Source organism: Tachyglossus aculeatus, chromosome 3 (genome assembly GCF_015852505.1).
Source record: "Tachyglossus aculeatus isolate mTacAcu1 chromosome 3, mTacAcu1.pri, whole genome shotgun sequence".
Taxonomy (NCBI): domain Eukaryota; kingdom Metazoa; phylum Chordata; class Mammalia; order Monotremata; family Tachyglossidae; genus Tachyglossus; species Tachyglossus aculeatus.
In genome coordinates, this window is record NC_052068.1 from 56526621 (window position 1) to 56550779 (window position 24159).

Consider the following 24159-nt stretch of genomic DNA (forward strand, 5'->3'; position numbering starts at 1 on the left):
TGGACACATCTCTCCCAGAACGCCCTGCCTCCCTCTGCAATTATTCTGGTAATGTACCAGAGAGTTTTCTTAGTAAAAAAATGTAAGTGGTTTACCGTTGCCTCCTTCCACGCAGTAAACTTGAGTCTCCACCCAAAATTGTCTCCCATGCCACTGCTGCCCAGCACAGGGGAGTTTTGACTTGTAGCAGATTACCTGCCAGTCGCTAACCACTGACAAAGCTAGGAATAGAATGAGTAGATCTCTGCTTGACTCTCCTTCCTGTAGTCAAGACAAGTAGAGTCCTGGAAACTCTCCAGGTGTGACCCTAAGAGGGGCGTATTAAGTGCTAGTATAGATAGAAAGTAATCTGATCAAATATAGTCCCCATGAAATTGCCAATCTAAGAAGTTGGTAGAGCTAAGTATCTTATCCCCTCTTAATACATGAAGAACCTGAAGCACAGGGTGGCTAAGTAATTTGCCCAAAGCATCAGAAGAAGTCAGAGTCCTGGCAGGGGTAGAATTCAGGTGTCCTGACACCCCAGTCCTAAGCTCGTCCATTAGGCCACACTGCCTTCCTTTTGCTGGCCAGTGTAATCTCTCCTGGCGATTCCCATCACGGCCTTTGGAAGAGACATTAAGGGATCTGCTTTGTAGACCCAAGATAAATTCTTACCGCCTCATGCTTGCACCCTCTAGACCATAAGCTCATTGTGGGCAGGGGATGTCTGTTATAGGTTAAATTGTAATCCCAAGCTCTTAATACAGTGCTCTGCACACAGTAAGTGCTCAATAAATATGACTGACTGACATGCTTGTACCTCCCTTGACTGCGAGCAGTGACATCTCACCAGACGGCTTCCCACAGCTGAGCTGAAGAAACTGCACTAGGAGGGTGAATTCCACCGTCTCTCAGAGCCGGATGCCCTGAATCTGCCAGTGCTGAGGTGGTGAGAGGGTTATTCAGACAAGTGCCCGAGGCTTTTAAAAGGAGGAAAATTGCCTCACAAAAGACTCACAAGCAAGGGAACACCAGAATGAGCGCCGAATATTCCTGTTTTGGCGGAGCCAGTAAGAGCAGCTGAATCTTCGCCCTGTCTCTGTGCCTTGTCTAGTTTCTGGAAAATGAGAGTCAGGCAACATCAAAGCTTAGGCCACATGATACCGTGGCAGTGATATCTGGAGACTGAACACAAAACTCCCACAGTGATATGTGTAGGGACTGAACACAACACCCTGTAATGTTCAATGAAAAAAAACAAACCAGCCAGAAAAAAGAGGTGCTCCAGAAAAGACCATGAGAAATACAAAAGGATCATTTCCCTCCACGCTGGGAAGCTTCCTGCTGACCTCATCGCCTGAGCAGCGAGCCTGGCCTGAAACCGGGCCATCCTCACTGACTGATCCCAGCAGTGAAAGCCGGGAGAGCTGCGTCTTTAGATAAAACCAACTCCTAGCTTATGACTCTCTTTCCAGGATCTCCCTGCCATCTATGTTAAATAGTCCCTCTTTAAAGACATCAAAGCATGAACTTCTTCCCTCTAGACTGTAAGCTCGTTGTGGGTAGGGAACATATCACCAATTCCATTACACTGTACTCTCTCCCAAGCACTTAGTACTGTGCTCTACACATAGTAAATAAATACCATCCACTGATTGATTTGTCCCATCACTCAAGAAGACTGCTCCAGCCTCACCACAGATGAGGAGGGAATCCTGAGGAGATGGCAACAGCACTTCAATGTTTTCAACATAATTTCTACTTAAGAAGATGAGATCCTGCAAAATACAGAATAAGGATGTGAGCTTGAGTCAACTATTGATACCACCATGGCTGTCATGGGAACGAGAAATGACAAAGACCTGGTCCTGAAGGTGCACACCCTCTGAGATTTATGGATGTGGAATAATCACGCCACTGACACTTACGTCAGCTTTTCCTCAACAGTGAGGAGCTATCTCGAAGAGACCTCCTCAGAAATCTTCAAAGCCTAAGGATTCCCCTCCACCTCAAGCAGGCACTACTTTTTTTTTTTTAAACGTTGTTTGTTTAGCGCTTACTATGTGCCAGGTACTGTACTAAGAGCTGGAATACATAGAAGATAATCAGGTTGGGCGCAGTCCGTTTCCCACATGGGGCTCACAGTCTCAATCTCCATTTTACTAATGAGGTAACTGAGGCCCAGAGAAGTGAAGTGACTTGCCCAAAGTCACCCAGCTGACAAGCGGCGGAGCCAGGATTAGATGCCAGGACCCCTGACTCCAAAGCCTGTGTTCTTTCTTCTGCTTCCCTACAGTGACTTGACTTTCCCAGTGGCTCAGTGCATTGATCGGGGCCCAATAGGTCCTCAAGTGCTCTTGATGATGATAACTTCCAACAGATATCACATCTGACTCCATGAGTAGGTGCAGCAGTATCACTTACAGGCCATAAGCAACATCAAGTCACAACCAATGAAGTCCTACAACAAACTGAGTCTTCTAAAATTGACATTCTGCTCATTTCAACGTGGGTCATGCGAGGAGAAAGGATGAAAGCAGAATACCCCAAAAGTGGCAGTCTGGTCAGTTCAAATTTGGAAACGGAAAGCAAGAACTAAGTTATGTGGGTTGAGTTTCGGAGGGAGCAAACCTTCCTTGGCAAACACACACCCCCCTCCCCATCCGGAGGCTGCGTATCTGGGGCCACGTTCTTCTTGAGGTTAGTAACATTGTTTTGGGGTTTTTTTTGTCTGTCTCCTCCCTTCTAGACTGTGAGCCCATTGTTGGGTAGGGGCCGTCTCTATATGTTGCTGTTTTGTACTTCCCAAGTGAGAAGCAGCGTGGCTCAGTGGAAAGAGCCCAGGCTTTGGAGTCAGAGGTCATGGGTTCAAATCACGGTTCCGCCACTTGTCAGCTGGGTGACTTTGGGCAAGTCACTTCACTTCTCTGGGCCTCAGTTACCTCATCTGTAAAATGGGGATTAAGACTGTGAGCCCCCCGTGGGACAACCTGATCACCTTGTAACCTCCCCAGCGCTAAGAACAGTGCTATGCACATAGTAAGTGCTTAATAAATACCATTATTATTATTAGTAGTAGTATTAGTACAGTGCTCTGCACACAGTAAGCACTCAATAAATACGATTGAATGAATGAAGGAGGACAGAGGAAATAGTTTTAAGGCTATGTGAGCCCCAAGTGGGACAGGGACTGTATCTGACCTGATTATCTTGCATCTACTAAAGTGCTTAATTCAGTGCTTGGCCCATTTTAAGTACTTAACACAGACCCCAGTTGTTATTATTAATATTGAGAAAACAGAGACAGATCCTCAGACAGTGAAGGATCTCACTGAAAACTGGGGAGATAGTTGCCACGGACAGACCAGAGTGGCTCAGTGCGTTTCAGAGAGGACCATCACTTTTGGACCTTAGATCAGAGAGGCTGAAATTATAAATGCATCAGGCCCTGTGATGACCTACACAACTGCGTAACCAAAGGCAGCCCATGGGTGGGCCTGAGGGGCCAGTGGGGTCCCTCATCGCCCTTTCCAGTGAATTTGAGCATCGGCAGCTGCTTCTTTGAGCACACAGGGCAACGGTATTTCAACATCCATTCCCCAGTGCCCCTCAGTTATTTTCCCTTCCCTCCTCAAACCCCAGAACGGAGAGAATGATGCTAAATCATGAAAGTTCAAAGGGCCCGTACTGCCCTAAGCTGTGAGTCGTGGGCACATATTTGTGGCTGCCCCTCTGTCCCACCACGCTTCACGTATGTCATTGTTCCAGCAGCAATCCAACGGTCCCAGGGTTCAGCCCCGCTGCCTCAGACCAAGCTGGAGATGCGATTGGAGCCGCTTCAGACCACTTCAGGCTCTTTGGTGACCATGGCTTGTGGCTTGTTATTAACCTCAAGCAGAATGTGGCCCCAGATAGGCAGCCTCCGGGCGGGGAGGGGGCATGTGTTTGCCAAGGAAGGTTTGCCCCCTCTGAAACCCAATCCACATAACTTAGTGCACGAAGCACTCACAAATTCTACTAGTTGAGCCAAGGGAGTCGGGATTGAGTTTGAGGTTTTTCCAATAACCTCCTCCAAAGCCCAACCTCCCCACGAGCCGTGGTTAGTGCTGAGCTCAGATATGAGAAGCAGTGTGGATCAGTGGAAAGAGCACGGGCTTTGGAGTCAGAGGTCATGGGTTCGAATCCCGGCTCCACCAACTGTCAGCTGTGTGACTTTGGGCAAGTCACTTAACTTCTCTGGGCCTCAGTTACCTCATCTGTAAAATGGGGATGAAGACTGTGAGCCAGCCCCCCCCCCCCCACCCCCGGGACAACCTGATCACCTTGTAACCTCCCCAGTGCTTAGAACAGTGCTTTGCACATAGTAAGTGCTTAATATATGCCATCATTATTATTATTATTTACTGTGGCTCAGTGGAAAGAGCCCAGGCTATGGAGTCAGAGGTCATGGGTTTAAATCCCAGCTCTGCCAATTGTCAGCTGTGTGACTTTGGGCAAGTCACTTAACTTCTCTGTGCTTGTCATCTGTGTAATGAAGATTGACTGCGAACCTCCCATGGGACAACCTGATCACCTTGTAATTTCCCCAGTGCTTAGAACAGTGCTCTGCAAGTAGTAAGTGCTTAATAAATGCTGCCATTAGTATTATTATTATTCAGGAGTTCTGAGTGGTGTTCCTGCCTCCGGTTTTGACTGGGTGACTGTGGCCAAGTCTCTTACCTCTCCGATCCTCTTTGTCCATCTCACAATCGATCAACAGCATTTTATTGGGTATTTATTGCATGCAGGGCTCTGTATTGAGCACTTGGGAGAGTACAAACAGTCATATTTGAGCGCTTACTGTGTGCAGAGCACTGTACGAAGTGCTTCTTGACATGATCCTTTCCCTCAGAGAGTTTACAGTCTAGTGGAGGAACTTACAACTGAGTGGAAGTACCTTTAATGAGAAAGGTGCTAAGAGAAACCCAAGAATGATGGCAATGAATAGATTTGTTGTCTGTCCAAGTTACCACCAGTTCTCTAATACTAATAATAATGGTACTTGCTAAGCACTTATGATATGCCAAGCACTGTACTAAGCACTGGGATAGATACAAGCTAATCAGGTTGGACACAGTCCCTGTCCCACATGAGGCTCACACTCTAAATCCCCAATTTAGAGATGAGGTAACGGAGTCCAAAATAAGTAAAGTGAATTTTTTTTAATGGTATTTGTTAAGTGCTTACTATGTGCAAAGCACTGTTCTAAGCCCTGGGGAGATACAAGGTGATCAGGTTGTCCCACATGGAGCTCAGTCTTAATCCCCATTTTACAGATGAGGGAACTCAGGCACAGAGAAGTTAAGTGACTTTCCCAAAGTCACAGCTGACAATTGGTGGGGTCGGGATTTGAACCCATGACCTCTGACTCCAAAGCCCATGCTGTTTCCACTGAGCCATGCTGCTTCTCCCCATTTTACAGATGAGGTAACTGAGGCGCAGAGAAGTTAAGTGACTTGCCTAAGGTCACATAACAGACATGTGGCAGAGCTGAGATTAGACTTCTGACTCTCAGGCGCATGGTCCATCCACTAAGCCATGACTCAGAGGGACCAGGAAAGATGTTCAGAAAGACCAGATAGATGGGAGGGCCTGTGTCTTGAAATTGCTTCTCTGCTTTCCAGGGGGAATAAGTGCTGTTGAGTTCCACCTCCCTTTGTCTTGCAGGGGGCACAACTTGAAATTCCCCCGTCCAGCTGGGATGGCTGTGGGCTGAGAGAACATCAGCCACCGTGTAAAAACGTTCCCATGGGCTGTGGCAGGGGCTTGCCAATCTCTGTGGAAACTGACCCAAGACCAGGCGACTCCATCTTCACTTTTGGAATCCTTTCTGCGTGCTGTGACTTAACCTTGTTTTAGGTGCTATAACTTAACCTTGTTTTATTGCTGTAGCTTAACCTCAGAAAAGCCCCCTCCGCCCAAACCTCCCATTCCTGAAGATGAGATAAAGCAGGAAGACACAAATCATCACTATCGACTAGATAAGCAGAATACCAAGAGCGGAGACTCATTCCTTCATCCTCATCAGACGCGGGGAAGCGGAACTATTGGAACAATATCAGAGAGGAGAACTTGTCACTGATTTGCTCTCCTGTCACTATCACCAAGTAGTGGGAAAAGTACCTCGCCTACTCTGAATTATAATAGGCTCCTTTTTCCATCTTTAAGACGGTGAGGCCGAGCTCTTTTTTAGAGCAACAGATGCCACCTGCCCTCACCCCTACAGATTGTTATTACTATTGCAATAATTAACTCCAGTGCCCTGTTGCCGTGACCTGATTCTTTTTGGAGAACCCTACATGACTGAACGTCTTTCCCATCTCTGCCAACCTCCTTGTACCACTTCGAATCACCTACAGAATGCTTGGAGATGCATGCAAATACTCCAAACTCTGCCATCTGCAGATGGTAGTCTGTCAACTAATCAATCAGTGGTATTGATTGAGTGCTTATTGGGTGCAGAGCACTGTTCCACGCACTTATACTTAGCTCACTTTGGCATCTGTCCTATGTAGATGGTGAGCACCTCGAAGGATAGGGTCCGTGCCTAATTCCCACTTTACACTCTTTCCCAGCGCTTAGTTCAGGGCTCTGCACACAATAAGTGTTTAATAAATGCTACTGCTTCTACCAGCAAGTCCACGGATCCCAGCATGACCCTCTGTTGTTAGTTTGGGTTTGGGGATTTTATTTGGGCATTTAGGGCACTAGCTGTGAATCAACAGTATTTACTGTTCTCTGTTGCTAAACTCCTCTTCCTTTTGGGGCAGGTATCGGCCCCAAACCTTATTTTAGATGAAAGGTTCAACCCTATTCCCCACCAGCCCCCAGAGCAGAAAGTATTTATGTAAATGTCTGCCTCCCTTTCTAGACTGCAAGCTTGTTGAGAGTGGGGAATGTGTCTACCAACTGTACTGTACTCTCCCAAGTGCTTAGTTCAGTGCTCTGTACACAGAAAGTGCTCAATAAATACCATTGATGATGATGATGATGATGAACAAGTACAGGATTTCCTAATGTGAATTTCACCTCCTCTCCCTGTCCCTCTTCCTTCTCTAAGGGAGCTGCTAACAAGCCCTCCTCTCCTCTTCTCCCACTCTTTTCTATGCTCCTCTTACTTCTTCCTCATTCATCCTCCCTCCCATCCCCACAGCACATATATATGTGTGTGTGTGTGTGTGTGTGTGTGTGTATATATATATATATATATATATCTGTAATTTATTCATTCAATCATATTTATTGAGTGCTTACTGTGTGCAGAGCACTGTACTAGGCACTTGGGAACTACAATTTGGCAACATATAGAGATGGTCCCTACCCAACAGTGGGCTCACAGTCTAGAGTCTAGACATATTGCGTTTTAGATGGTGGGCAGACGTCCAGATGGAGATGTCCTGAAGGCAGGAGGAGACGCGAGCCTGAAGGGAAGGAGAGAGACTGTCTCCCCTCTAGACTATGAGCTCGTTGTGGGCAGGCAATGTGTCTGTTGTTATATTGTACTCTCCCAAGCGCTTGGTACAGAGCTTTGAACAATCAATACTCAATACATAGGATCGAATGAATGAATGAATGTGGTGAATGATTCAGAAGCCAGGCAGGGAAGAAAGAGAAAAATACCACCTTGGATGTGTGCAGCTTTTTAATTTTACAAAGCACTCTCCCATGACTTATTTCATTCCGTCCTCAAAAAAACCCTGGGCAGTAGTGAGAGGACGGTATTGCTATCCACATTTTACAGAAGAGAAAACTGAGGGTCCAGAGAGTTTAAGTGACTTGCCCAAAGTCCCACAGCAGGGGAACGGTGGAGCTGAAACTCGAGCCCATAGATTTTTGTTCTTAGCCATGGGGCCTCTCCAAGAACCCAGTGGCCTGGATCCTATACCAGTTGCATATTGACATGTTTGGCTGATTGCATTTACTCGACTTTATACACCCTCCCTCCTTATATCTGACAGACAATCACTCTCCCCCCCATTCAAAGCTTTACTGAAGGCACATCTCCTCCAAAAGGCCTTCTCTGACTAACCCCTACTTTCCTCTTCTCCCACTCCCTTCTGCGTCACCCTGACTTGCTCCCTTTAGTTATCCCCCTTTCCCTACTCCATGGCACTTATGTACATATCTGTAATTTATTTATTTATATTAATGTCTTTCTCCCCCTCTAGGCTGTAAGTTCGTTTTGGGCAAGGTATGTGTTATAGTGTACTCTCCCAAGCATTTAGTACAGTGCTCTGCACACAGTGTGTGTAATAAATATGATTGACTATCAGTCTTTTCTAATAATGATAATAATGGCATTTATTAAGCACTTACTATGTGCAAAGCAGTGTTCTAGGTGCTAGGGAGGTTACAAGGTGATCAGGTTGTCCCACGGGGGCTCACAGTCTTAATCCCCATTTTCCAGATGAGGGAACTGAGGCCCAGAGAAGTTGTGACTTGCCCCAAGGCACACAGCTGACAATTGGCAGAGCCAGGATTTGAACCCATGACCTTCTGAGCACTTATCTCACTCTGAGTCACCCCAGACCTCTGTCTGTGTGGTTTTCCATTCCAGATAAACCCAAGGCTGAATTGCAAACAATTCCCCCTGATAGAGGGATGCCCTGCATCATACCCCTGAAGAAAAGAAAGTGAATTGTATTGATGGTTGGGAGAGGGATGTTTGGCCCATGCAAATTAAAAGGACAGCAGCTACAGTGCCATCTTGTTAATAATGTTTTATTTTGTTGTTGTCTCCCCCTTCTAGACAGTGAGCCCGCTGTTGGGTAGGGACCGTCTCTACATGTTGCCAACTTATACTTCCCAAGCGCTTAGTACAGTGCTCTGCACACAGTAAGCGCTCAATAAATACAATTGAATGAATGAAATGAATCAAATAATGGCTGCAAATCCTTGTCAGTAGAGGCTAGTAGAAATCTAAATAACGGTTACTTTGCAAAAGAACTCCTCTGATAGCCAAAGACAGGATTTGTTTGGGGAACTGGGGCTTTTTTCTCTACAAAATCCCTCTGCGTCTCCTAGAAACACTTGTTCTGTTTAATTGGAAACTGGTAAGAGCTGGGCCAGGAGTCTAGCTGCCGTCTGCAGGGCTCTGAACGGGAAAGCCTGGGTTTGGGCCAGTGAGGGCCGAGCGTATCTTAGGGGTGACATATGTGGCTTCGCAAGGGAGTGGAATTGGTTGCCAGTGCTGCCATCTGGACAGAAAGCTTTGGTCGGTGGTAACGAGGGGTCGGGGGAGGGGAATCGGTCCCCCCCCACTGAGGCGACGAAGGAAGGAGGGCGCTGGGATGTTCTGGCGGGGCAGAAATTCCTCTGGCTTTTGTGTTTATCCGGATTGTGACTCAGGCCTTTGGCCTCTCTGCCGGAATTTGTCTCTAATTCTTCCTTCTCTTGAGTTACACAAGCCTATCACAGCCTATCTAGCCCTTGATAGAACCTCTTCTTTAAATGCTGGCTTAATGCAGCTATCAACCAATCAGTGAATTTTATTGAGCAGCTATCGTGTACAGAACCTGGAACTGGGCACCTACTGGAGGAAGAGTGTTGTATTGGGTTCCTACTGAATACAGGGCGCTGTATCGAGCACATACAGCATGGCCTAGTGGCAAGGGCCCAGGCTTGGGTGTCAGAGAAGGTGGGTTTTAATCCCGGCTCTGCCACCTGTCTGCTGTGTGGCCTTGGGCAAGTCGCTTCACTTCTCTGAGCCTCGGTTACCTCATCTGTAAAATGGGGATTAATACTGTGAGCCCCCCAAAGGACAACCTGATTACCTTGTGTCCCCTCCCAGCGCTTAGAACAGTGCTTGGCACAGAGTAAGCGCTTACCAAATACCATCATAATATGCAGAGGGATGCGCAGGAGCCTACGGTGTTCAGAGCATATTATGGGCAGGGAACGTCGGCTCACTCTGTTGTATCGTACTCTTCCGAGCACTTAGTACAGTGCTCCCCTCCCTCCTGCCACCTTCAGAGCCTCTCCTCCAGGAGGCCTTCCCTAAGCCCTCCTTTCCACGAGAAGCAGCGTGGCTCAGTGGAAACAGCCCGGGTTTGGGAGTCAGAGGTCATAGGTTCTAATCCAGGTTCCACCACTTATTGGCTGTGTGACTTTGGGCAAGTCACTTAACTTCTCTGTGCCTCAGTTACCTAATGTGGAAAATGGGGATTAAGGCTGTGAGCCCCATGTGGGACAACCCGATTACCTTGTATCTCCCCTAGCACTTAGAACAGTGCTTGACACATAGTAAGCGCTTAACAAAAACCATCATTATTATTATTACTTCCTCTTCTCCCATTCCCTTCTGTGTCACCCTGACTTGCTCCCCTTATTTATCCCCCGCAGAGTAGATATCTGTAATTTATTTATTTCTATTAATGTCTGTCTCTAGATCGTAAGCTCATTTTGGGAAGGGAGTGTGTCTGTTTAGTGTTTGTATGGTACTCTTGCAATCAATCAATCAATCGTATTGAGCGCTTACTGTGTGCAGAGCACTGTACTAAGCGCTTGGGAAGTACAAGTCGGCAACACATAGAGACAGTCCCTACCCAACAGCGGGCTCACAGTCTAGAAAGGCCGTAGTACAGTGCTCTGCACACAGTAAGTGCTCAGTATGATGATTGACTGCTCTCTGCATATAGTAAGCTCTAATGGACACCATTGATGATGATGATGTACTGGGCACCTACGAGGTTCACTGTACTGGGCCCCTTCAAGGAACAGAGCACTGTACTAAGGCCCAGTGTGGGCAGAGCTCTATACTAAGCTCTTAGAAGAATGAAATATAGTGGAAAAGATTCCCCTGACCCTTACTAAGCCACCCTGATATAATAATAATAATGTGGTATTTGTTAGGTGTTTAGTATGTGCCAAGCATTGTTCTAAGTGCTGGGGTAGATAAAAGGTAATCAGATTGTCCCACATGGGGCTCACAGTATTAATCCCCATTTTACAGGTAAGGTAACTGAGGCACAGAGAAGTTAAGTGACTTACCCAAAGTCACATAGCAGACATGTGGTGAAGGCAGAATTAGAACCCATGACCTCTGACTCCCAAGCCTGTGTTCTTTCCACTGAGCCATGGTGCTTCTCTTTGTGAAGTGGGTGAGGGCCACTTTTTTTTTTTACCAGTGGTGGAGCATAATAATAATAATGGCATTTATTAAGCGCTTACTATGTGCAAAGCACTGTTCTAAGCGCTGGAGCACTGTTTTTCACCTCTTAAGCATTGGTGTCTCACTCTGAATGGCAAGGAACCATAAAAAGTTCAGATGGATCCAGTGGGCAAGAGAGACTCAGTGAGTGTGGTATAACCATGGCTGAAATTCCTCCAGCAGCAGTGTCCTATTCTCACTGAAGGACAACTCTCTCTCTCTCACTCTCTCTCTCCTCCCTCTCTCTCTGTCTCAGGACACTAAGAAGAGGACACTAAAAACCCAAGACATTGTCCCTGCCAACCAGGAGCTTGCTATCTAATGGAGGAGACTAGTCAAGAAAGTGTATTAAGTGATTTAGTACAATGCTTTGCACCCAATAAAGGCTCCAGAAATATAATTGAATAAATAAATGAATGAATGATTTACACCATTAGCTAGTGATATGACACTGACTAAACATCTCCCTCATGAAAGGCATCCAAAACATATGACGAACACTGTCCTAGTCTTGAGGAATTTATTTAGTAGAAAGGAAGACAAATATTTATAAAGAACTAGAAATAACTTCGCCTTTCTTCTTTTTCCTTCTTTTCTGTTTTCTCTCTTCCCTCTGAATTCCTCCTAATGTTTTCTCTCTGTAGCTGTCACCCTGTGGCCTTGAGTCCTGTATTCCACTTTCCACCAATCTCGTGTGTGTGTGTTTTTCTGTCTGTCTGTGTTTCTCTCTGTGTGTGGCCCCTTCAGTATCCTTTCAGTTTAAGGCCTTTGTTTTTATGCGTCAGTGTGTTAGCCGATTTTAGTGTTCTTGTCCCCTCTCCATGTTAGCCTCCGCCTGTGGGTGCCTCCCTGCATTGGAACTGGGGAGGGATGGAGGGAAAAAGGTCTGCATGGCGGGGTGGGAACTTGCAGGGAACTTGGGAATGAGTGGGAGGGGAATGAATACGCATGGAAGTATCATGAACGGCTCTGTTTGTGAGGTACGTTTGTTTCCCTCTAGGCTTTCGTGCAATTTGGCTGTATTTCAGAGCCAGCTCCACAAATGATGACCGGGGCCTTATAGGTCAGTAAAAATGACACGGGTAAATCCCTCCCTGACATTCCCTTCCCTTTGATATTCCCTCCACCTGTTCCTAGGGAATTACCAGCTTCTAGACTTCTGTAATCTCCTTATGGGCAGGGATGGCGCCTGCTACTTCTGTTGTATTGTACTCTCCCAAGCACTTTGTCCAATACTCTGCACACAGTGAGCGCTCAATAAATACCATTGATTGATTCAGGGGTGTGTGTGTGCGCGTATCTACACCAAGGTAATTTTCAGAAATGAGAATATTTGCTAGAGTGGCATGTAAGTTTCTGTAATGTAGGTGCTGTCTTTTGCAAATGGGCAGTTACTGATCTCAGAATATCTTGATAAAATGAATCCGGGTTAGATTTCCGGATACCATGCCCTTGAAGAGAGGGTCCATGGCTCCCCCTGACTGTTGGATGCATATATATTTATATGAACTTTATGACCTTTTCATTCCATTCCTTTTGAGCCCACAGGAAGCCGTCAGGTCGGGCGTCCTTTGAATGGTGCTCATTCCAGAGCTTTGAGATGTTTTCTGTGATGTGGAGCTGCTCACTTTGGGGCAGGACAGATTCTTTCTTACCAACCGAAAATGATCAATGACCCCATTCGATCAACACACTCTCCCTTTCCCCAAACCCCACTGAGCTTGTCACACTTTTATCTTCCGAGTAGCAAAGAAAGGGGATCTTGACACTTGACCACTCAGTCTGGGTCTGCTATATGGGGTTCGATTGTGTGGTGCTCTCTCAGTGCCTATTATTAGGTGCTTAGGTAAGGGGTGAACAGCACAGGTTTGAATAGCCACTTTATGAGGCCGATGATGTCACTTGTCTCTGTTAAGTGACTTGCCCAAGGTCACACAGCAGGAAAGTCGAAGGACGTACCCCTATTTACCCCACTAATTAGTGTACGGGCTTAACTGAGAAGCTGTTTGAATTCAGTAAACTGAAATCCAGCCTTTAATTCTCTGTGAAATAAGCAGATAACTTCAGATTTTGTAGTTAGTATTAATGATATTAGTCCTCAGCCTGAAGGTCTCTAGACTGTAAGCACCTCGTGGGCAGGGAATGCGTCTGTTTAGTGTTATATTGTATTCTCCCAAGTACTTAGTACAGTGCTTTGCACAAAGTAAGCACTCAATAAATACGATTGAATGAAAGGCCACTTATCTTTACTGACTGGACAGGCTAAATATAATGACCATTTCTCAACTCTGCAAATTATAAATTGTAAATTGTAAATAAATTATTAAGTGTATACTGGTGTAGTTTTTCACAGGCGACGTTACCTGTACAAGAGACTTTCCAAGATGGAAAATTAGAGTAGGCTGTCCCCGTGAAAATGCAGTCACTAGGGCTTTTCCATGATAGAAGCAGCATGGCTTAGTGGATAGAGCACAGGCCTGGGACTCAGAAGGTCATGGTCATGGATTCTAGTCCCGGCTCAGTCACTCGTCTGCTGTGTGACCTTGGGCAAGTCACTTCACTTCTTTGTGCCTGTTTCCTCATCTGTAAAATGGGAATTGAAACTTTGAGCCTCATGTGGGACAAAGGACTATGTCCAACCCGATTTGCTTGTATCCACCCCAGAACATAGTACAGTGCCTGGTACATAGCAAGTGCTTAACAAATACCATAATTATTATTATTATTAGTGCTATTAGATTTCAATTTCGGTATTTCTGACAGCCCTCTCGCATTTGGGATTAGTGCTCTGTTTTCGCTGCACTGGTGCTTTAAGCAGCATGTGTACATCTGTGTGCTCTGTGCACTTAATACAGTGTTCTGCACACAGTAAGCGCTCAATCAATCAATCATATTTATTGAGTGCTTACTGTGTGCAGAGCACTGTACTAAGCGCTTGGGAAGTACAAGTTGGCAACATATAGAGACAGTCCCTACCCAACAGTGGGCTCACAGTCTAGAAGGGGGAGACAGAGAACAAAACCAAACATATTAACAAAATAAAATAAATAGAATTGATACGTACAAGTAAAATAAATAGAGTAATAAAACAAGTAAAACTGGCATCAACATAAATGAGTAGAATTACAGATCAATACACATCAAAACAAGCAAAACAGGCATCAATGTAAATAAATAGAATTATAGATATATACATAAGTCCTGCGGGGTGGAGAGGGGGCGGAGAAGAGCCAAGGGAGCGAGTCGAAGTGACGCGGAAGGGAGGGGGAGCTGAGGAAAAGGGGGCTTAATCTGGGAAGGCCTCTTGGAGGAGGTGAGCCTTCAGTAAGGCTTTGAAGGATATATGTTGCCAACTTGTACTTCCCAAGCACTTAACTGCTATTACTAGGGTTGGGCATATAAGAGTCCACTGCACAGTTCCTAGGCACCCACATTTACTGTGGCTGTGTTTTCCTCTAAAGTTATTACTCAGAGTATAATAATAATAATGATGGTATCTGTTTAGCACTTACTATATGTCAAGCACTCTTTTAAGCTCTGGGGTAGATACCAGGAAATCAGGTTGGTCACAATCCCTGTCCCACATGGGGCTCACAGTCTCGATCCCCTGTAAAGATGAGGTAATCGGGGCCCAGAGAAATTAAGTGACCCAAAGTCAAGCAGCAGAAAAGAGGCAGCGCCAGGATGGTGTAGTGGATGGAGCATTGGCCTAGGCGTCAGAAGGTCATGGGTTCTGATCCTGGCTCCACCACTTATCTACTGTGTGAGCTTGGGCAAGCCACTTTACTTCTCTCTGCCTCAGTTACCTCATCTATAAAATGGGGATTGAGACTGTGAGTCCCATGTGAGACAGACTGTGTCCAACCCAATTTGCTTGTATCGACCCCAGTGCTTAGTACAGTACCCGGCACATGGTAAGCACTTAGCAAATACCATGATAATAATTATCATTATTAGAACTTAAGTCCTTCTGACTCCCAAGCCCATCATCATCATCATCAATCGTATTTATTGAGCGCTTACTATGTGCAGAGCACTGTACTAAGCGCTTGGGAAGTACAAATTAGAGCCCATGCTCTAGACATACATCAGGGCCTCGAAGCTACTGAAGTTACCAAAGCTGCCATTGCCAGTGCAGAGAAAACCATGCTGAGAGCTTATGTCTGGCAGCAAATCAGATGCGTTGAAATGTATGAAGTCAGGTGAGCATCAGGTTGACAAATCTTGAATTATGGTTTCATTCATTCATTCAATCGTATTGAGAGCTTACTGTGTGCAGAGCACTGCACTAAGCGCTTGGGAAGTACAAGTTGGCAACATATAGAGACGGTCCCTACCTAACAGTGGGCTCACAGTCTAGAAGGTGGAGACAGAGAACAAAACAAAACATATTAACAAAATAAAATAAATAGAATAAATATGTACAAATAAAATGAATAGAGTAATAAATACGTACAAACATATATACATATATACAGGTGCTGTGGGGAGGGGAAGGAGGTAAGGCGGGGGGATGGGGTGAGGAAGGAGGGACAACAGCAAGAACAATTTTTAAAATGAGTATGTGTGTTAACATTTAAATGTTTAAATTCACAATCATTCCTTATCGGTAATATTTATATGACTATTTGATTGCATTAATAATAATAATAATAACAATGGCATTTATTAGTTGCTTACTATATGCAAAACACTGTTCTAAGCATTGGGGAGGTTACAAGGTGATCAGGTTGTACCATGGGGGGCTCACAGTCTTAATCCCCATTTTACAGATGAGGTAACTGAGGCCCAGAGAAGTTAAGTGACTTGCCCAAAGTCACACAGCTGACAATTGGCAGAGCCGGGATTTGAACCCATGACCTCTGACTCCAAAGCCCGTGCTCTTTCCACTGAGCCATGCTGCTTCTCTACCTAGTTAAGTAGTTGAGTTAATTTATTAGTTAATAAAGTTAGTTAATAAATAGTGTGATCGTGTGTTTTTTCACTTTTTCTTACCCCTTGCCACCACTAGGAATGTCGGGGAAAATTCTGAGGCAAACAGAATGCTCTCAAGGAAGGTGAGAGGTGTGATATGGCCAAGATGGAATCTTGCTCGCTAACATGGCCTATGGATAGAGCACAAGTCTGGGCGTCACAAGGACCTAAGTTCTCATCCCAGCTCCGTCACTTCCTTCTGGGTGACCTTGGGCAAGTCATTTCACTTTTCTGTGCCTCAGTTCCCTCATCTGTAAAGTGGGGATTAAGACCATGAGCCCCGTGTGGGACAGGGACTGTGTCCAACCCAATTTGCTTCTATCCACCCCAGTGCTTTGTACAGTGTCTGGCACATAGTAAGTGCTTAACAATTACCACAATTATTATTTCCCCCAGGGCGAGCTTGCTCCAAGCAGAGGGAGATGGGTTGATCTATGGCCAGATAGAAAACGGGTCTTCCTTAATGGCAGGGGCCGACGTGGCAGGGTGGAGCTTGGACTCAAGTTCAGTGAGGAGTCCCATGGGGGTGGGGGAAACTTTCAAGGAGACTTATGGGCTTGGAAGGATTCTATATTTGTTAAATTGGGACTATGAGCCAAGGAACTCAACCAGTCGTGTGCAGCACTGCCTGCAGGAGAGCAATCCAGTGTTTAGCGTGGTGGCCTTCGAGTCCTAGGATTTAGAGCAAAATGAAGCCAGTTGTCAAGAAGAGCTCCAGCCATGAACAATGATCATGGCAGGATGCGCTATGCATGGCTGGAATAAGCTGGCTATTACACAGCATTCTGGAGAGACTTCTGTCCCTTGTGTTTGCTACTGGGGAAAGTATGCAGACTTAGGACATTGGTGGGACTGGAGAAATTCTCAGACCTTTTTCTCCCTCTCCCTCCCTCCCGCCTTCTCTCTCAGTCTTGGGAGTTTCTGTGGTTGGCCAAAACCCAAGTTCCTCTGTGGATTAGAGCATTCAAGGTTAAGGGGCCCAGATGTGCTTCCTGCCCTCTCCTCCTCCGATTCCATGAGTGTCCAGAAACAAGGTAACAGCTTTCACTGGGCTTCTCTGGCCTGACAAGCGTTCCAGTCCCCGGAAACCAAAGCCAAATCCATGCTCCAGGCCCTTTTGCAAAATAGCATCGATGGAAATCTGCATCTTCTACTTTTAGACTATATTGACAAGCCCTCCAGTACAGTGCTTGGCACACAGTAGGCCCCAGGAAATGATATAAATTGATTGATTGATAGATCCCCTGTGCATCCTTTCTCGCAGCATCTGCAGACTGCGAGGGTAAGCAGGGAGAGCTGACAGGTAGGATCCCTTGAGGTCTCTTCCAGCCCAGGAACTCCTAAGTCCAGGAGGAAGTGGCAGACAATGGTGAGGCCCTAGCAGAATCTCTGGCAACATACTAGGACCAAACCTGGCATAAAGTGAGCTGGACAGGTAGACAGACAGATGGAGGGTAGCAGCCAAGACAAGTTCCTCTAATAATAATAATTAGGTATTTGTTAAGTACTTACTAAGTGCCAGGCACTGTACTGAGCTCTGTGGTGGATACAGGTTGGACAGAGTCCCCGTCCCGCATAGGGCTCACAGTCTTAAATCCCATTTGACTGATGAGGTAACTGAGGCACAGAGAAGGGAGGTGACTTACCCCAGGCCACACAGCAGACAAGTGGTGGAGCAGAGATTAGAACCCATGATCTTCAGCCACCCGGGCCCATGCTCTATCCACTACACCATCCTGTTTCCATGCTACTATTGTCTAGGCCCAGGACAGGGCTATCTTGGGATGGATGAGGCTTTTGGGCCTCCAAGGTTGAGCCTCCAAGCTTCCATCCAAGGATGTTGGGAGGTCGGGGAGTGGGGATTGTGACCTGGCTCATGGCCAGAACAGGATCATGGGCCAATGGGTGTCTGTATTTCCCAGCCTTGGCACCATGAGATTGAGAAGCAGCGTGGCTCAGTGGAAAGAGCACGGGCTTTGGAGCCAGAGGTCATGGGTTCGAATCCCGTCTCCACCATATGTCTGCTGTGTGACCTTGGGCAAGTCACTTAACTTCTCTGAGCCTCAGTTCCCTCATCTGTAAAATGGGGATTAAGACTGTGAGCCCCACGTGGGACAACCTGATCACCTTGTATCCCCCCAGCTCTTAGAACAGTGCTTTGCACATAGTAAGCGCTTAACAAATGCCGTTATTATTATTATTATTATTACGAGATTGTAGCTAGGGAATGCTGTGAGCAGGACACAGAAAAGATCATCAGTCAGTGTCTCCAACACAAGATCCTTCAGAAGCATCTTGGCCTAGTGGATCGAGCAAGGGTCAGGGGGTCAGAAGGACATGGGTTCTAGTCCCAACTCTGCTACTTGTCTGCTGTGTGACCTTGGGTAAGTCACTTCATTTCTCTGTGCCTCAGTTAAAATGGGGATTAAGACTGGGAGCCCCACATAGGACAGGGACTGTGTCCAACCTAATTAGCTTGTACCTACCCCAGCGCTTAGAAAAGTGCTTGACACATAGTAAGTGTTAACAAATACCAGTATTATTATTATTCAGAGAAAAACTACCTCAGCAGCAGCCAAAACACCTGCCATTCCCGGCCCCGGGGGGGCTTTCTCAATGCCGGAGCGCTTGTATCCGTGCTGAACTGCAGGGAGGGGCAAGGAGGCAGTAACATAGTCATTAGAAATGGTTCTCAAATGACTCATCCACTCACCCTGTAGCCTTTCTCCAGAACCAAGTTGCCCGAATTAAAATAACCCACTCCGATTATTAAAGCCCTGACCCTGTCCACTTCACTGGACTCAGACATTTAGGTTTCAAGAGGCTTTCCCTTCTCTTGCATTTCCATCCCCTCAGTCAGTTATTTCTCCCCATCTGTCTGGTCAGGACATTATTTTGCCATTTGAGAAACAGGTGGCAGTTCTCCCCAGGGCATCAGATCCATGTGGGCTGTCCTTCCAGACTAGGCCATGGGACTTTAGCTGGCCCTTTGAGAAACCTGACCAAGACGGTGCTTTCTTTAGGAAGAAGTAATTGGAGGTTCCTCCCTTTGGTCTTCCCCTCCCCCCCCAACATGTTGTCTAACTCTCTTCTCCTTCCTCACGGACTGGAGGCAGATTGTATTTGTGGGTTGAGGGGAAAAAAGAGAGGTCTGCTTAAGGGATAGTGTGACCACTGAAGGCATTCGAGAATAGCCCGGACATCGAGTGGCGGATGATGTCCTATGACCCCGAGTTCAATGGGATGATGTCACATGTGCCATTTTGTGGCCCAAACCTAAAGCGTCTGTCTGGGAGCTCTTCTTACTTCCCCGATTACTGGCTCCAGAAGTTTTGCTTTCCCAGGTTCCAGGGAACACTGACACCACTTATGGGCCACAGAACCTGAGAAGCAGTATGGCCTAGTGGAAAGAACACAGACCTGGGGGGTCAAAGGACACGAGTTCTAATCCTGGATCTGCCCCTTCCCTGCTATGTGACCTTGGACAGGTCACTTTATTTTCCTGTGTCTCCTTTTCCTCACCTGGAACATGGAGATTCATTACCTGGTTCTCTTGAATCTACCACAGCGTTTAATACAGGGCTTGAGAACCAGTAAGTATTTAATAAATATCACACTTATTAACTTGGTTGCAGGAGCTGCAATAGAAGGAGGCTGAGTGCAGCAAAGAAAAACACCACAAGGATCATCCTGTGTCTTATCTGTACCAGCCAGAGGACAGATCAGCTCAAAACCAAGCAGTGTGGCTAAGTGGATACAGCACGGGCCCAGGAGTCAGAAGGACTTGGATTCTAATCCCAGCTTTGCCACCTGTCTGCTGTGTGACCTTGGGCAAGTCTTTTCACTTCTCTGTGCCTCAGTTTGCCCATCTGTAAAATGGGGATTAAGACTGTGAGCCTTATGTGGGACATGGACTGTGTCCAACCTGATTAGCTGGTATCTACCCCAGCGCTTAGAATAGTGCCTGGCACAGACTGTGTTTAACAAATATTATTACTATTATTGTTATTGTTACAAGGCTATGTGTGACTAGCCACCACTATTCTAAGATAATAATAATTATAATAATAATAGTGGTATTTGTAAGCACTTATTAGGTGTCAAGCACTGTATTAAGCTCTGGGATAGGTATAAAATGATCAGGCCCCAGCTGGGGCTCACAGTTTAAGTAGGAGGGAAAACAGGTATTGAGTCCCCATATTGCAAATGAGAGAACTGAGTCCCAGAGAAGTGAAGTGACTTGCCTGAGGTCACAGAGCAGACAAGTGGTGGAGCAGAGATTAGAACCCAGATCCTCAAACTGCCAGGCCCATGGTGTTTCTCCTAGGTCATGATACAATTGTGGAAGGATGCAGATGGGAGAGCAGGATTATTAGCGACCACAAACATTTTTTAGCACTTCTGCATAAACAAGTTTTCTAGTTATGTACTGCACTAGGATAAAATCATACTTAAACAGGGTTGTCATGGGCCGGAAGCATGTGGATTTCTATGCCACCTCACCAGTATTTTGGACGGAAGGGCCTGAAGGCCAAAACCTGCATCTAGTGGAGCTTTTTCACCATTATTTTCTCCTTGCCTTGTGCCACTTTCTCCAGGAGGCATTTCCAGATTGATCCCTCTTCTCTGACTAGATCATCCTATCAACCACCTCAGCAGAAGTAGTAGTAAGAGTAGTGTAGTAGTAGTAGTAGCAGTAATAATAGCATTTATTCAGCCTCTCCCCCACCTCCCAATATGCAATGAGCAGGGTTCTTGGGAAGTATAGAATAACGACGTGACGTGTTCCCTGACTATAAGGGTCTTACACTCTAACAAGGAAGACAAACTTGAAAATGTCTACCACTAGAGTAGTCAAAACTGCATAGATTAAGTGGTTTTATATACCAGAGTTCCAAGGAGTGTGTAGATCAATTCATAAATTAGGAGTTCATTCTATTAATTTATAGCTTACTTGGGGTGTTAACCAGTGCGAGAGTCTAAGCTGTCATGATCTTTTCCCCCACTGAAAGTGTTCAAAGTGTTCCTGCCCTGTCTTCCCCTTTTAGATTGATGGTTGAAGACCTGAGAAGGCCTGCTTCTACTTTTATTGTACTTTCCCAAGCTCCTCATACAATGGTCTGCGCAAAGGTACTCAGTACAGTCTTCTGTACACAAGAGACCTCCAGTATAGAGCTCTACACTTAGTGGGTGCCCAGAACAGTGTTCACAGTCTATCAGTCAATCAATCAATGGTATTTATGGTTACTGTGTGAAGAACACTATACTAGGTGCTTGGGAAACTGCAACGCAACAGAGCTGCTAGACATGATCCCTGTCCTCAAGGAGCTCATGGTCCAGTGGGAAAGCCAGACATTAATATAAATAAATAATTTATGAATATGTTCATAAGTGCTGTGGGGCTGATTCATTCATTCAGTTATATTTATTGAGCGCTTACTGTTTGCAAAGCACTGCACTCAGCTCTTGGGAGAGTACAACAGTAAACAGTGATGCCCATGACGAGCTTACATTCTCCCAGTAAATCATGCCCATTTCAGGGCTTTGCACACAGGAGGTGCCCGGTCCAGTGTTCTGCACATAGTAAGCACCCAAGAGGCTTTTATTTTATCTTATGCTGTCAAGTCATTTCCGACCCATAGTGACTCCATGGACACACCTCTCCCAGAGCACCCCACTTCCATCTGCAATCGTTCTGGTAGTGTATCCAGAGAGTTTTCTTGGTAAAAATACAGAAGTGGTTTACCATTGCCTTCTTCCACAGAATAAACTTGAGTCTCCTCTACTGTCTCCAATGCCGCTGCTGCCCAGCATGGGTGAGTTTTGACTTGTAGCAGATGGCCTTCCACTTGCTAGCCACTGGCCAAACTAGGAATGGAATGGGTAGGCTTCCGCTTGACTCTCCCTCCAGTAACCGAGACTGGAAGAGTACTGGAACCTCTCCAGGTGAGATCCTGAGGGGGGGGGGGGCCCGGAGAGAGGTGTTGAGTAAATACTAATTATGTTGATGATAGCAATAATGACCTTCCCTTCCCCTCCTGACCACTTTCCCTCCTTCAGTCACAGGCTATTTCCAGGTACACCACCTTTCTCCTTTTACCTACATGCTTCACCTTCGTCATCCAGCTGTCCTCAGGTAGCTGATCCCTTGACATGAGAAGGAACTTGGTGACTCTCACACTAAATAGCTGTTTCTATTTTTTCAGGCAATTCGTCCACATTTCCCCTGCCTTTATCTCACCCTAGAAAGACTGATGAACAAAGGAACCTAGACTCCCACCTCTAGACTGAAAGCTCACTGTGGACAGGGAATGTGTCTGTTATGTCTTCTAGACTGTGAGCCCGTTGTTGGGTAGGGACCGTCTCTATATGTTGCCAACTTGTACTTCCCAAGTGCTTAGTACAGTGCTCTGCACACAGTAAGCGCTCAATAAATACAATTGAATGAATGAATGAATATTGTTGTATTGTGCTCTCCCAACCACTTAGTGTAGTGCTTTGCACACAGGAAGCGCTCAATAAATACAATTGACTGACTGTAGCCCTGGGCAAATCACTTCACTTTTATGGGCCTCAGTTACCATCATCTGTAAAATGGGGATTGCGACTGTGAACCCCATGTGGGACAGGGACTGTGTCCAACCCAATTTATTTGTATCTGCCCCAGTGCTTAGAACAGTGTCTGGCACATAGTAAGTGCTTAACAAATACTGAAATTATTATTATTAACAGAAGGGGCACAAGGCAGGCCTGAGTAGGCCCAGAAACTATTAGTTCCTGCCCCATTTTATTGTACTTAATTTTCTTCCTATGGGACTATTTATGCTGCAGGGCCCATGATAACGGGGTTTACTGGGTTTTCCAGTGCTCAGTGGACAGTCACAGAAAAATCCAGGACCCTCACAAATGAATGTGAGAAGCATTATGAGAAGCAGTGTGGCTCAGTTGAAAGAGCCCGGGCTTTGGAGTCAGAGGTCATGGGCTTAAATCCCGGCTCCGCCAGTTGTCAGCTGTGTTGCTTTGGGCAAGTCACTTAACTTCTCGGTGCCTCAGTTACCTCATCTGTAAAATGGGGACGAAAACTGTGAGCCCCCCGTGGGACAACCTGATCACCTTGTAACCTCCCCAGCACTTAGAACAGTGCTTTGCACACAGTAAGCGCTTAACAAATACCATCATTATTATGATGATGATGATGATGATGAACAAACAGTTGGGCTGATTTAGACTTGTTTAAACGTGTGACTACTACTTCCATGTGATTCTGCTTCAATAAGACGGACTATGGCCTGGTGGTTAGAGCACAAGCATGGGAGTCAGAAACACCAGAGTTCTCAACCCAGCTCCATCACTTGTCTGCTGTGTGGCCTTGGGCAAGTCTCTTCACTTCTCTGGGCTTCAGTTACCTCAGCTGTAAAATGGGGATAAGATTATGAGTCACAGGTGGGTTATAGACAGTGTCCAACCTGATTAGCTTGTATCAAGTTCAATACTTGGCTCTTGGCTACACCCACTAAGTGTAGAGCTCTATACTGGAGGTCTCTTGTGTACAGAAGACTGTACTGAGTACCTTTGCGCAGACCATTGTATGAGGAGCTGGGGAAAGTATAATAGAAGTAGAAGCAGGCCTTCAACCATCAATCTAAAAGGGGAAGACAGGGCAGGAACACTTTGAACACTTTCAGTGGGGGAAAAGAGCACTTAACAAATACATTAAAACAATGTAGAAAGATTTCCTAGAAAAAGAGCCGGGGGTGCCGAGCCGCCAGTCATATTTCTGTTTCCAGGTCATCCATTGTACGGATAGTGGTCATTAACGAAAGAGCAGGGTATTTTTCAGCAAAATAGACAACTTCTCCAGACATTTTCTGGGTTAAAAAGTCCAGACTGGGGCTTTTTTTGATCGATTCCTAAGAGTAGGAAAGTCCAGGCTGGGGCCCTTTTTGATTGGTTCCTAAAAGTAGGATTTTCTTGGCAGCAACACTACGGCTGTGTGTTTGGACAGGTCGGGATGA

General features: G+C 46.0%; 1 non-coding gene across 1 annotated transcript; it reads right to left on the reverse strand.

Moving 5' to 3' along the window:
• Nucleotides 1-21970: 21970 nt before the first annotated feature.
• On the reverse strand, nt 21971-22108 carry LOC119926336. The gene has a single exon (XR_005450222.1). It is a non-coding gene; the product is annotated as a small nucleolar RNA SNORA7 (small nucleolar RNA).
• Nucleotides 22109-24159: the final 2051 nt, after the last annotated feature.